The sequence below is a fragment of the Pipistrellus kuhlii genome, unplaced genomic scaffold, assembly GCF_014108245.1.
Source record: "Pipistrellus kuhlii isolate mPipKuh1 unplaced genomic scaffold, mPipKuh1.p scaffold_m20_p_7, whole genome shotgun sequence".
NCBI classification, from domain to species: domain Eukaryota; kingdom Metazoa; phylum Chordata; class Mammalia; order Chiroptera; family Vespertilionidae; genus Pipistrellus; species Pipistrellus kuhlii.
In genome coordinates this window covers 24,971,865-24,985,104 of record NW_023425573.1, presented here as the reverse complement: position 1 = coordinate 24,985,104, position 13,240 = coordinate 24,971,865, and positions in this window count along the sequence as shown.

Sequence of the window (13,240 nt, the reverse complement as noted above, 5' to 3'; positions counted from 1 at the left end):
TCATCAATCAGCTGCTTCCTGCACATCTCCCACCGGGGATGCGCCCGCAACCCAAGTACATGCCCTTGACAGGATCGAACCTGGGACCCTTCAGTCCGCAGGCTGACGCTCCATCCACTGAGCCAAACTGGTTTCGGCTATGCACAATACTTTTTTTTTTAAACCTATGTTTTTTTAAATTAATTTTAGAGAGAGAGAAAGGGAGAGAGAGAGAGATGGAAACATCAATGAGAGTGAAATTCAACATCGATGGTCTGCCTTCTGCACCACCCGTTCCCTGTCTGGGAATTCAACCAGCGACTAGGTCGATGCTCAACTACTGGGCCACAACGGCCGGCTTGCACAATACTTTTGAAGTAATAAGGGAAACCAACCAAAGTCCTGCCACGTGTAAGAGGACCAGTTAGAAGTGTGCTCCGTGGATTTCTGGATTTCCTGGACAAGTTGGTTAAAGTAGAAAATAAATCGGCCCTCCCATCTGGGCCCAGGTCCCGGCAGAGATTCCTACAAGGGCTGACCACCAGGTGGCGCTGCCGGGCTGTGGGACCCGGATGCCAGGGATCATAGCATCTGGGAAGAGGCAAAGATCAACAGTTCCTTGTTTGGGATCCAGGTGACCCTTAGGGAGTCCCCAGATCAGGGCAAGGGAGCTGGGTGCAAAGTTGGAACTCTGTCCCCATAGCGCACCCCGAGCTCCTTTCTCTGCAAAGTCTGGGATCTGCTGTGACTGTGCATGAACCTGCGGGGCTGAACTGAGGTATCAGCCACCTGTGCCCTCCTGCACATACAGGTCCCTTTCCTCTAAATAGACCCCAGGCAAATCGCCATTGACACAGCTCACTTTCCTCCCGGGACTGAAGGGGACTCGGTGCCACCCTGCCCACTCAACTGTGGGCAGACTCCAGGAGGGAGGCGGAAGATGAATCCTGAGAAAAGGGAGGGTCTAGCTGCCAAGGACAGAGAAATGAAGATACTGGGCATGTGAGTGGAGATGCTCAGAAACTGCATTGTTGAACCAGCTTGTGTGCACCCCTTGGCACAGCATGGGCTGCACAAAGGAGAAGCTCAGTAAATGTTTTTCATTCACCAACAAATACTCTAAGCTTCTTTCTGTGCCAGGAGCTGGGCTAAGCCCTAGGGTGAAGTCCCTGCCCTCCTAGAGCTTATACTTTTTTGGGAGCGACACACACAATGCACAGGTAGAACAATACTATAACTTCACTTGGTGTTACGCTCTAGAAGAAAATAAAGCAAGGTAATGGGTTCCTCTCTAAGGTTTGCTTCCAGTCTGGTGCAGGCTGGCGGTGGTGCAGGGAGAGAACAGGAGGGACGGGGAGAGCCACTCCTACCCTCTGGGCACAGCCAACAGCCCTTGCTGCCATTTGGAGGGTTTGTGGGGTAAATATAATTCAAGGATCTGCCAAAGTGTTGGGATCCTTGTGGCTGGAAGTAGAAAGGACCAGGAAGAAGGAGTTCAAGTCTCTAGCTCCTGGAGCCTCTTTGGGTAGCACAGGGCAGGGGAGAGCCTCAGGTTGTGCCCACCCTGGAAGGAGTGAGCAGAGGGGAGGAGAGAGAGAGCCCAAGGGGACCTCATTGGGTGGGAGAGTTGGGATGGTTAATTTCATGTGCCAGTTTGGCAGATATTTGGTCAAATATCATCCTAGATGCTTCGTGAAGGCAGTTTTTTGATGTGCTTCACATGTGAATCAGTAGACTTCGTGTAGAGCAGATTGCTCTCCATGATGTGGGTGGGCCTCATCCAATCAGGTGAAGGCCTTAGGAAAAAGACTGACCTCCCTGGAGAGAGAGGGCATTCTCTCAGCAGGCTGACTTTGGACTCCAACTGTAGCATCGACTCTTCCCTGGGTCTCCAGCTTACCCTGCAGCTTTTGGATTTGCCAGCCTGCAGAATCGTGTGAGCTAATTCCCTAAAACAAATCTCTCTATCCTCATCCTATTGGTTTTGTTTCTCTGGAGAACTCTGACTAGTACAGAGAGTCCCAGGGCCCTGACTGATATTGGCAGACTTGAGCAATCTCTGAGACATTCAACATTTAATCAGCAATCTCTGAGACATTCAACATTTAATGAGCGTTTACTTTGTGTCGAGCTCTGTGCCACAGAGACTCCAGAACTGTGGGCCTTTGTCTGTCCCTGTCGTGGGTCTGGTTGGATATTTGGCCCAGAGGGAAGGTACTGGGCCTGGGCAAGGAGTTGAGAATGCCCTCTATTAACAGCTCACCCCAGAATGTCTCTTACTGGGAACAATCTCTGGGAAAGTACTTGTGAAGTCTTAAGACCCACAGGTGTGGGCATTGCTCCCCTTCCTCCCTACTTTCCCTCCGGCCATTATCCAGCACCTGCTCTGCCCGGCCTTGCACAGGCTGCCCCTGGGCCGTTCAAGGGCGGGGAGGGGGGGGGTGGTGTTTGTGTGCCATCAAAGAGCTTGTAGTGAGAGCGAGTCACTTATGACATGCCCGTGACTTGGGCACAAACTCTAAAATCTGGAAATGAAGAAATAAAAGAGAAAAATTTTGTTAACCTATTTCTCTCTTACATCTCCCCACCCCTATTTTAAAACTAGATCTGCCCCAGGGTCAGGGAGACCCTACCTTACTGTAAAAGACAATGAGCTGTTTCTTGCTTTTGAGCTTCCAAATCTGGCTCCCAGTGGTTTAAAGGATATCTTTGAGTGTGATTTTGAGCAGAAATTTTAGCTTCTTGTGCTGACTTTTGGCTTCCCACTCACAACTGTCCATGCCCCCTCACAAATCTGGAATTCCGCAGTCCCAGCCCAAGGCTAGCCTGCCAAGGCCATTCGCAGGATTCACTGCCAAATGAGTGTTCTCATAAGCCAGGGGTCCGGCATGGAGCAGGCAGCCAGCAGATGCTTGTCAAGGGTTCAAACAAGATCAATGCCGAGTCCCAGGATCCAATGGAGGGTGAAACAGCTGAGGCCTGGGGCTTCTGACAAAAGAAACCTCAAATCAGGGGGTTTATCCTTTGCATCACTGGGAAGGCGCTTGGGGCCCACCAGCATTTCCCAGAATGCCTCTGTTTGCTTCTCAAAAAGTGGTGAGAGCGTGAGGGAGCCATGGGTTTCTCAGTACAGTTCCAGAATGAGTGGCCCTCACCACAAGGAGCCACTACCAAGTCAGAAAGAAAACAAGCTTAACCGCTGCCTCCCACCCCTCCCGAGTTCTGTGAAAATCTCATCCTGTTGTGGGTCGCATGGTGCCCCACACACCCTGGTATGTTCACATTATAATTCCTGGGACCAGTGAATGTGACTTTATTTGAAAAAAGGTCTTTGCAGACATAGTTGAGGATCTTGAGATGAAGAGACCTGTGAGATCATTATCTGGACAGACCCTAAATCCAACAACAACTGTCCTTAGAAGAGACACACAGAGACAGCAGAGGAGAAGGCAGTATGAAAACAGAGGCAGAGATTGGAGTGATGCAGCCATAAACCAGGAGCACCCGGAGCCACCAGACAATAAAGACACAAGGAATAGCATCTCCCCAGGAGCTCCTGGAGGGAATGTGGCTCTACTGACACCTTGACTTCGTACTTCTGGCCTTCAGAGCGGCGAGAGAACAAGTTTCTGTTGTTTTGAGCCACCAAGTTTGTGGAAATTAGTTGCAGGAGCCCCAGGAAATGAAAACACATCTCAACCCACAGTTCCTGCTCATCTCTGAGAGTTCACACTCCGAGGACTTTCCCACAGGTGCTCTGCTTTGCTCCACGTCCACCTGGAAGTGAGGCTTTGTCCCTGAGTCTCGTTCCATGTAGAATGGGGTTGGGGGGTGCACTGTGGCAAAGAAGGGTTCCATCATCCAGTTCAAAGACTGGGTTTTCCCTTAGCCCAGTTTGGGCAAATAAAGTGACCTCCAACCTCTACAAAGCTGATAGGGGGAGAGAGAGAGAGAGAGAGAGAGAGAGAGAGAGAGAGAGAGAGAGACAGATTGCACTGAGCTATTCCCCTCCTCCACAGGCCCTGTATTGCTTTCAGGGGAGAAAGAAAAGGCACGCTCCTGGCCAGCAGGACAGAGGAGGCTTGTCATCGGGATGTGGGATGCTACCAGAATCTGCTTCTGTTAACAAAGGACAGAATATAAAGAGATTGCACAAGATTGAAGATTTCTCCTCCTGCGAGTCCTTCTGGGAGTGGGGTAGGCTTTGGCCACACGTGGCCTCCGTGACAACTGACAGCCCACAGCACAGCCTAGGCCTGTCCTCTGTGTGCCTGTCTTGGGTGGTCTACATGATGCCTGTCACCCCTCCACTGCAGGCCTCTTCCACGATGTCCAGGGAAGGCCACCCCTATGCAGGTCTATAAGCCAGAACTCTAGGAGCATCTCTCAACACCCTGTTATTGTCCCCCAAATCTATCCCATCCTCAGAGCCTGCTGATTGTATTTCCTGCTCGTCACTCACATGTCACTACAGCAGTTCATCCCATTACCAGCTCTGTTGGCACCATGTTCATCTCTGTTGTGGCATGTGTTTTGTATGTGAACACTGTGAGGGTAGATAGCATGGCTACTTGTTCATCCGGGTGTCCCTAGAGCCCCAAACAATGCCTAGTGCTCAATAAATACTTGCCAAGTAATTGAATAATTGAGCAAATGAGTGAATTAATGCAAATTTGAACCCAGATGGTGATGGGGAGAAATAGAATATTTCCCACTGGAGCCAGAAGTCCACTTTGGAATAGCCCCCAGGTTCCTTGGATAAGAAAGGAGAAACCCAGATATATTAGGTCCTCCTTCTCCCACCCCCTGCCCCCAAGCACAGGGCTGGAAACAGCCATTAGCCTAACTAGTCCCAGGACCTTGAGTGGGGGAACTCCATTTCAGGGCTTGGGGCATTGGAGGACTCTTTTCATCCACCTATATGGTATCTCCCGAGTGTTTAAAAAAAAAAAAAATATATATATATATATATATATATATAACAGAGGGAGAAGGAGAGAGAGATAGAAATATTAATGATGAGAGAGAATCATTGATCAGCTGCCTCCTTCATGCTCCACACTGGGGATTGAGCCCAAAACCCGGCATATGCCCTGATCAGGAATCAAACTGTGACCTCCTGGTTCATAGGTAGATGCTCAACCACTGAGCCATGCTGGCTGGGCCCAAGAGTGTTTTTCACTCATCAGACTTTTCCAATGGGTTCAATGTCTGTAGTGATAGGGTTTTTACCAGGTGCTTAAGGGGGGTGAGGGACTTCAAGAAATGTGCAATGTAGACTATCTTTCTTTTAGAAAGACTTTAAAAGGAGTTTAATGTAGGAGTCATTCTAAACTCCATTCGTGGGTGGCTGACTGCTTTCGGCCTGGCAGCAAGCTCTATCACAACCTCCTGCACCAGCAATTCCTCCGCCTCCCACAGTTTATTTTGTAATTGTCAATGCCACCGAAAAGTTGACCAAAGAGAACAATGGAACACCCAGAGGAAAACAATGAACACCTCTAAACTCTCCCTCCCCGCCCCAGATTCTGCAACTGGTATCATTCTGCCATATTTGCTTTCTCTTTCTCTCTTCTCTATATTTTACATACTTTGGTTTTGCTGAACAAATTAAAAGCAAATCTCTGATAGCTTGATACTACACTTTTAAAACACCTCAGCACCTCCTAATAAGGATGTTCTCCCACAAAACCACAATGCCACGATCATAACCATAGCAGCACCCAGCACGCTATCTGAATGTGAATCTCTCGACTGTCCCCCAAATATCTTCCATAAGCTGCATTTCTTTTTCTTATCTAGGATCCAATCAAGATTTGTGTATGATATTTGGTTTTGTCTCTTTCGGCTGTCTTAATCTACAACACTTTGCACTTTTATTGTTGTTGTTAGTGCCATTTGTTTGTATTTGTGACATCTTTTTTGAAGAGTAGGATGCTTCACACACTGGATTGATCTGGCTGTTGACTCATGACTAGATTCAGAGCCAAGAACTCTAGTGCAAAACGAAGTTTATTTAACCTGCAAAGCAAAAGTACCCTTGAAGAAAAGATTCGAGCAGGCTTCTCAGAGAGCTGCCTTGGCATTTTGGAAAGAACGTCACAGAAGAAGTGAGCCAGCTGGGCTATGTGGACTCGGGAAACAAGTTTCAGAGGCAAAAGAAGGGTCCTCGGGGTTTAAGGGAGAAAAGAAAGGCACCTATTTGCAAACAGGGTCAGGGGTTAGTCGGAGACCAGTGGATCCTGTCCCCTGCTCCCCTGGTTGCAAGTCTCCTGGGAACCTTTGGAGCCTGAGGAAAGAAGGGTGGAGAGAAAAGGCATGAACTGGAACTGAGTCTTTTGTCTTACACTTTTAAAATCTGTTTTCTAAAGGTGGGAATTTTAGGGGAGTTCTCAGGGGATCCATCAGCTTTCCAGGCCTGTCCTTGAAAATGCCGATGCATCAAAATTAGTGTGTAGGTCATTCCCTGGTCAGTTTCACCTTCAAAGAATGTCACTGAAGGGGGACCAGGACCAGGGTAAGGTATTACCCTGTGATTTATTATCTGGCTGTAAATTGCACGGCCAGTTTCCCCATTCTACTTGCCAAGGCATTTTCCTAGCTTCTTGCTAATCTGCCTCAAAAGTACATATTTTTAAAAAAATGAGGTAAAGTTCACATAACAAAATTCAACACTTGAACAATTTTAAAGTGCATGTGTGGTTTTGACACATTCACAAAGTTATGTAACTACATTTTCATTGCTCTTAAGAAAACCTCCTACTCATTAAGCAGTCACTCCCCATCTCTCCCTTCCCCAGCCTCTAGCAATCACTAGTCTGCTTTCTGTCTCTATGGAGGTGCATATTCTTGACATTTCAGATAAGTGGAATCACAGAATATCTATGTGCCTCTCGTGGCTGGCTTCTTTCACTAAGGATGCTCTCAAGGGTTGTCCGTGACGCAGATGTATCAGTATCTCATTTCTTTTTATGACTATTGGACGGATGCAGTGAAGCTCGTTTATCCATTTATCAGCCGGAGGTCTGATAAGCTGCTGGTCTGCTTCCTGTTTTGGCCACTGTGAATGGTGCTGCTGCGAGCATTCTTGCACAAGTCTCTGAATAGCTGTTTTTTTTATTCTTTTGGGAATCTAACCAGGATCGGAATTGCTGGGCCATATAATAACTCTATGTTTAACCCTTGAGGAACCACCAAACTATTTTTCACAGCAGCTGCACCATTTTGCATTCTCACCAGCAATGTATGAAGGTCAATTTCTCCAGATCTTCATCAACAACTATTTTCTGTGTTTTTTATTTTAACCAGCCTAGTGTGTTGGAAGTGGTCAAAGTGTACACTTTTGACACAAGCTTTAGATGCCTTGCAATATGTTCCAATGTTGCCCGTTGGTCTCTTGAGGCTACTTAAAGCTTCCATTTTCCTGTTCATCACATAAGTCTTTGCTAGATTTTTTTTTAAATGTGTTTTTATTGATTTCAGAGAGGAAGGAAGAGAGAGAGAGAGATAGAAACGTCAATGATGAGAGAGAATCATTGATCGGCTGTCTCCTGCACACTTCTCACTTGGGAGCAAGCCCCATAATCTGGGCATGTGCCCTGACCAGGGATTAAACTGAGACTTTCTGATTCACAGGTTGACACTCAACCACTGAGCCATGCCAGCTGGGTGAGTCTTTGCCATCTTTACACTAAGTTGTGACCCAGGAGCTCAGGTCTATTAGAGGAGAATTGTGATATAACATGATATGAGCTGAGTATTTGCAAAACAAAACAAAACAAAACAAAAAACAAACCCCCAAAACCCCAAACAAACAAAAACCAAAAAACAAACAAAAAAAAACAAGCAAAAAACACCTGAAAGAAATAAACTTTCCAGCATATAGCCACACTTTCATAACATACAGTGCGAGTACACAAAAACAGAGATAATATTAACTCAGGGGAGCGGTGAGAATGGTGAGATGCAGAACCTTTAGGGTTCTTTTTGCTACCTTTTCTGGTTTTAAACATAAAGCTACAATATGTTTGTGGTGAAGGTAACCTGGCCTAGGCCTGCGGCACCCAGGTTTCTTGAGAAGACCACATGAATGAGGGGACTAACCTTCTCGTGACCAGCCTCACAGGACAGGGAGTGGGGGGAGGAGAGTGTTGTACCTTACTGTGTTGCTCAGGACCTTAGTGGCCTGGAGACCATGCCCTCAGGCTGGGGACCCCAGTGAGTCAGAGCTAGAGACTGGGAGGGTGAGAATGACCACTTCCTGTATATGAGAAACACTCAGAGGAACAGCAGTTCCCATCATGGCCAAGAATCAAATCAGATTCTTTTTCCATTCTTCGGTTTCAAGACCTCCCCCCACCCTCACCTGCCCGAAACTTCTGGCAAAACCAAGGCAATGCCAACGGGTTTACATGGGGAAGCTCAAGGTAGTTTTCCTTATGGCTGGTTGATGAATTTAATTATGGCCAAGCAGATTTCAATAACATTCATTCAGTAATCTAGGTTTTATCTTGTGTTAGCCTCATGCCAAATAAAGTACCACCAAAGTTTTGAAGTGGAGAACTTCCACCTGGTAGATGGGGAAAGGCTGAACAGATGATGGGCGTTTGTGGGGGATGTCATTGGGATGGAAGAGGGCAGGTGGGGAAGGCGCCCCTCATATGCTTATTGACAGCTGAGTCTGGAAACATATGGTGAGTGTTCCAGAAGAGAATGGATTTCTGGGATAAAATCATACACCTGAAATGTATACAGGACTTTTATTTTAAAAGTTTAGTGGACAAATTTTAAAACTTTGAGATTTGGGAACATAAATCATTATTTCTTGGTACTGTTAACTGTGAGATCTCTCCCATAGTTATTCTACTGAATGTTTGTCAAACAAAATTTCCTACTGAGGCAGGGGGATATTTTCCTCTGAGGTAGGAGCAGGATACTTTAGGGCCACCTGGGTTACCCAGGACAGTCACATTTATCCCTGGTGTCCAGATGTAGTTATTAAGAGCATCTGCTTTCACAACCCAAAGTGTCCCCGTTTAGACAATACATTATATTGTTACTCTATTTATCATGGATTGTGGCAACATATATATACACCATAAAATTTAAAAATTGTGGTAATATATATATATATATATATATATATATATATAAATAATAAAATCTACAGTTTTAACCATTTTTAATTGTGCAGTTCTATGACATTAATATATCCTCATTGTTGTGCAATTATCACTACCATCCATCTCCAGAACTCTTTTAATTTTGCAAACTAAAACTCTACAACCATTAAATAATAACTCCTCAACGCCCCCATTCCCCCGTAACCATCATTCTATTTTCTGTCTTTATACATTTGACTACTCTACATGCATCATATATGTAGCATCATAAGGTACTTATATTTTTGTGACTGCTTTATTCACTTAGTGTAATGTCCTTAGTGTTCATCCATGTTGTAATATATGTCAGCATTTTCATCCCTTTTAAGGCTCCCATCTCTTTAGTTTTAATTTATCTAGTATCTTCATAGTTGAAGCGGGTATTCTTTTTATATCCACTACTAGTGGCCCAGTGCACGAAATTCATCCATGGAGGGGGTGGTTTCCTCAGCCTAGCCTACACCCTCTCCAATCAGGGACCCTTTGGTGGATGTCTGACTGCCAGTTTAGGCTGGGACTCTAGCAATCTGGGACTGCTGGCTCCTAACCACTCACCTGCCTGCCTGCCTGATTGCCTCTAACTGCTTCTGCCTGCCTGATCATCCCTAATTGCCCTCCCTTGCCAGCCTGATCTCATCCCCAACTGCCCTCCCCTGCCAGCCTGATCTTGCCCCCAACTACCCTCTTCTGCTGGCTAATTTGGTTCTAATTGGTCAGTTTCTATGCCAGTCATCATCAAAAGCTCTGCCTCCTAGGCAGCCATTGGCTCCTCACAGTTGACCCAGATTTGATTCTGATTGGCCAGTTTCTATGCCAGTCAGCATCTCTGGGCTTATCAACAGAGCCTGATCAGAAAGGCAGGACTGATCAGCAGCCCCAGTGGAGGCTCCAATAGAAATGGAGGCAGGGCTGCTGGCCAGGCTCTGACGGAAAGAGAGAGGCAAGTTCTGGTCAAAAGCTGCCACAGATGCCCCTGCTTCTCTCTTCAAGTCTCTTTCCAGACCTGATTTAAAGCCTCTTCAGCAGTCACTGCTGGGTCACTGGGCCTGCAGCCTTAGTAGGCAGCACTGAGTCGCCATGGCAATCCAGCGCTGACTTCCAGATGGTCAGCCTTTGATTGTGATAGGTAGTTACAGCCTGGCTCTTTATTATAGAGATGGCAGTTTCTGTTCTTTAATTGGTCTATTTATACCATTCATAGTTAAAATAATTATTGATGAAGTTGGATTAATATCTGCCATGTTTTTTAAAAAATATATTTTATTGATTTTTAACAGAGAGAAAGGGAGAGATAGAGAGCTAGAAACGTCAATTAGAGAGAAACATCAACCAGCTGCCTCTTGCACACCCCCTACTGGGGATGTGGCCGCAACCAAGGTACATGCCCTTGACCGGAATCGAACCTGGGACCTTTCAGTCCGCAGACTGACACTCTACCACTGAGCCAAACCGGCTTCGGCAATATCTGCCATGTTTTTAATTATTTCTATTTATTGCACTTGTTATTGGTTTCTTTTAAAGATCTACTCTTTTTCTACTTTCTCTGGTTTTAAGTGAGCATTTTATTTTAAATATATATATATTTTTTTGATTTCAGAGAGGGAGTACGAGAGAGATAGAAATACCAATAGGCTGCCTCCTGCATGCCCCCTACTGAGGCACTGCAACCCAGGCATGTGCCTTTGACTGGAATTAAACTCGGAACCTTTCATTCCTCAGGCTGACGATCTATCCACTGAGCCAAAACAACTAGGGCTTAAGTGAGCATCTTAAATGATACTCTTTTTTTTTTCCTTTTTTTTTTTTTTTTTTTTTAGTGTGTCAATTATACTTATTTTAGTATTTGCCCTAGAGTTTGCAATAGACATTTACAAGTAATCTAAGTCTACTTTCAAATAGCCCTATTTTGCCTCACTGGTTGTTCCAATCCCTCCCTCCCATTTCTTATGGCATTGTTGTATTTTATTTCAATTATCCATAAGTTATAACCACCCAATACATTGTTGTTATTATTACTTTGAATAATTACCCATTAGGTCAATATAAAATAAAAAACATTTCACCTTAGTTTATTTCTTCTTTCTCTTCTAAATTTCTGAGCTATATCATTTTCCTTCTCTCTGAATAACTCCTTTTAACATTTCTTGCAAGGCATGTCTACACATTTCCTCAGTTTTTGTTTGTCTGAGAAAGTCTATTTCTCTTTCACGTTTGAAGGATAATTTCACTGCACACAGTTCTAGGTCGGTAGGGTTTTATTTTTGTTTTTTTGTTTTTTGTTTTGTTTTGTTTTGTTTTGTTTTTCCTTCAACACTTCGCTCTCTTTTTGCTAGCATAGTTTTGACAAAAAAAATTAATGTAATTCTTATTCTTGTTCCTCTATTGACAAGATTTCCTTTTCCCTGGCTTTTTCCCCTCCAGATTTTCTCATGTCTGCAGTTTGAGAATGATATGTCTATGTGTTGATTATTTGGTATTTTTTCTGCATCTGTGGTTTGGTGTCTGTTATTAATTCTGAAAAAACTTCATCCATTATTTTTTCAAATATTTCCTCTCCTCCCTTTTCTCTTTCTGATATTCCCATCACTCACATGTCTTTTGCAATTGCCCTTTTGTTCTTAGATATTCTGTCCAATTTTTTCGTTCTCTTTTTCTCTTTCTCTTTCAGTTTTGATTCCTAGCACTTCCTTTTGTTTCTTTATTAGTTTCCATCTTTCTGCTTTCATTGACAATCTCTTATATATCTAGTCTTTCTATCAGAATTCTTAAAATATCAATTACAGTTTTTTTCAAATTCCCTACCTGATAATTCCAAAATCTCGGTCATATCTGAGTCTGGTCACAATTGCTCTGTATTTTGTTCCTTTGTACTTTTTGGTTGAAGGCTGGATATAATGTATGTGATAATAGAACCTGAGCTAACCAGTTGAGATTTTATGTTATAATGTTTGCTGTAGCTATAGGTGCCAGAGACTTCGGGTTATTTACTTATTTTTTCCTGTTGTTTTCGGATTTCCCTAAGAATTGCATCTTAAATGGAGTCTATGTCTTGCTGCTCTCCCGGTCATAATTTCCTTTTATTGCACTGGAGTCTGTTGATATGGTGGTAAGTGTACTGGGTTGAATAATGTTCCCCCCAAATTCATGTTCACCCAGAACCTCAGAATATGACCTTACTGGGAAATGGGGTCTTTGCAGATGTAATGAGTTATATTGACGAGGTCATACTGCAGTAGGGTGGGTGCTAAATCCAAGGACTGCTAAATCCAGAGGAGAGAACACACAGAAATACAGGCAAAGAGATGGCTATGTGATGAGAAAGAGATTGGAGAGATGCAGCTACAAGCCAAGGAATGCCAAGGATTGCCTACAAACACCAGGAATAAGAAGAGGCAAGGAAGACTTCTTCTCTAACACCTTCAGAGAGAGTGTGGCCCTCCCAACACCTTGACTTTGGATCTAGACGCCAGACCTGTGAGAGAATACAATTCTGATGTGTAAGCCCCCCAGTGTGCGGTTCTTTGTTACAGCAGCATTAGAAATGAACACAGTAAGGTAATGGGGTGGACAACTTCCATAACTTTAGGATTAAATCTCCGTGGGCCTAAAGTCCTGGGCCTGACCATCAGGAACATTTCTTGGCCTTCCTTTGTCTCCCCTGAAGTCTGGAGGGGGCTGGAGCTGTCTTGCTGCCCTTCCCCCAGGGCAGAGCAGGCCCTGGGAAAAACAGTGTCCCTCCTGGCAGGGCTTTGTCAAGAACAGAATGCTCTGGGCTTTCTAAATGGTAACATTTCCTCTGAGCCTGTTTAAAAGTGGTCATTTCGCCTCCCTTTCCCCGAAGCAAGTGGATTTCTCCCCAACTTCATGGTGACAACCTGGTAGGGCTCTGGAGCTAAACCCCAGGAAAGTGTGGGACTGCCCTAGCACTGGAACCCCAGCATTTAAAAAGTCTTCAGCTAGTCCACACTCAGCCTCCAGTTATTATTCATCAGACCAAAACTGTTGCTATCAGTGGCTGGCTCCAGAGGCGGCGTCTGCTCCTGGTAAGTGGTGAGTCTCTGTCTTTCCTGCCTCTTTAGATTTCAGGGTGATGGCTTACC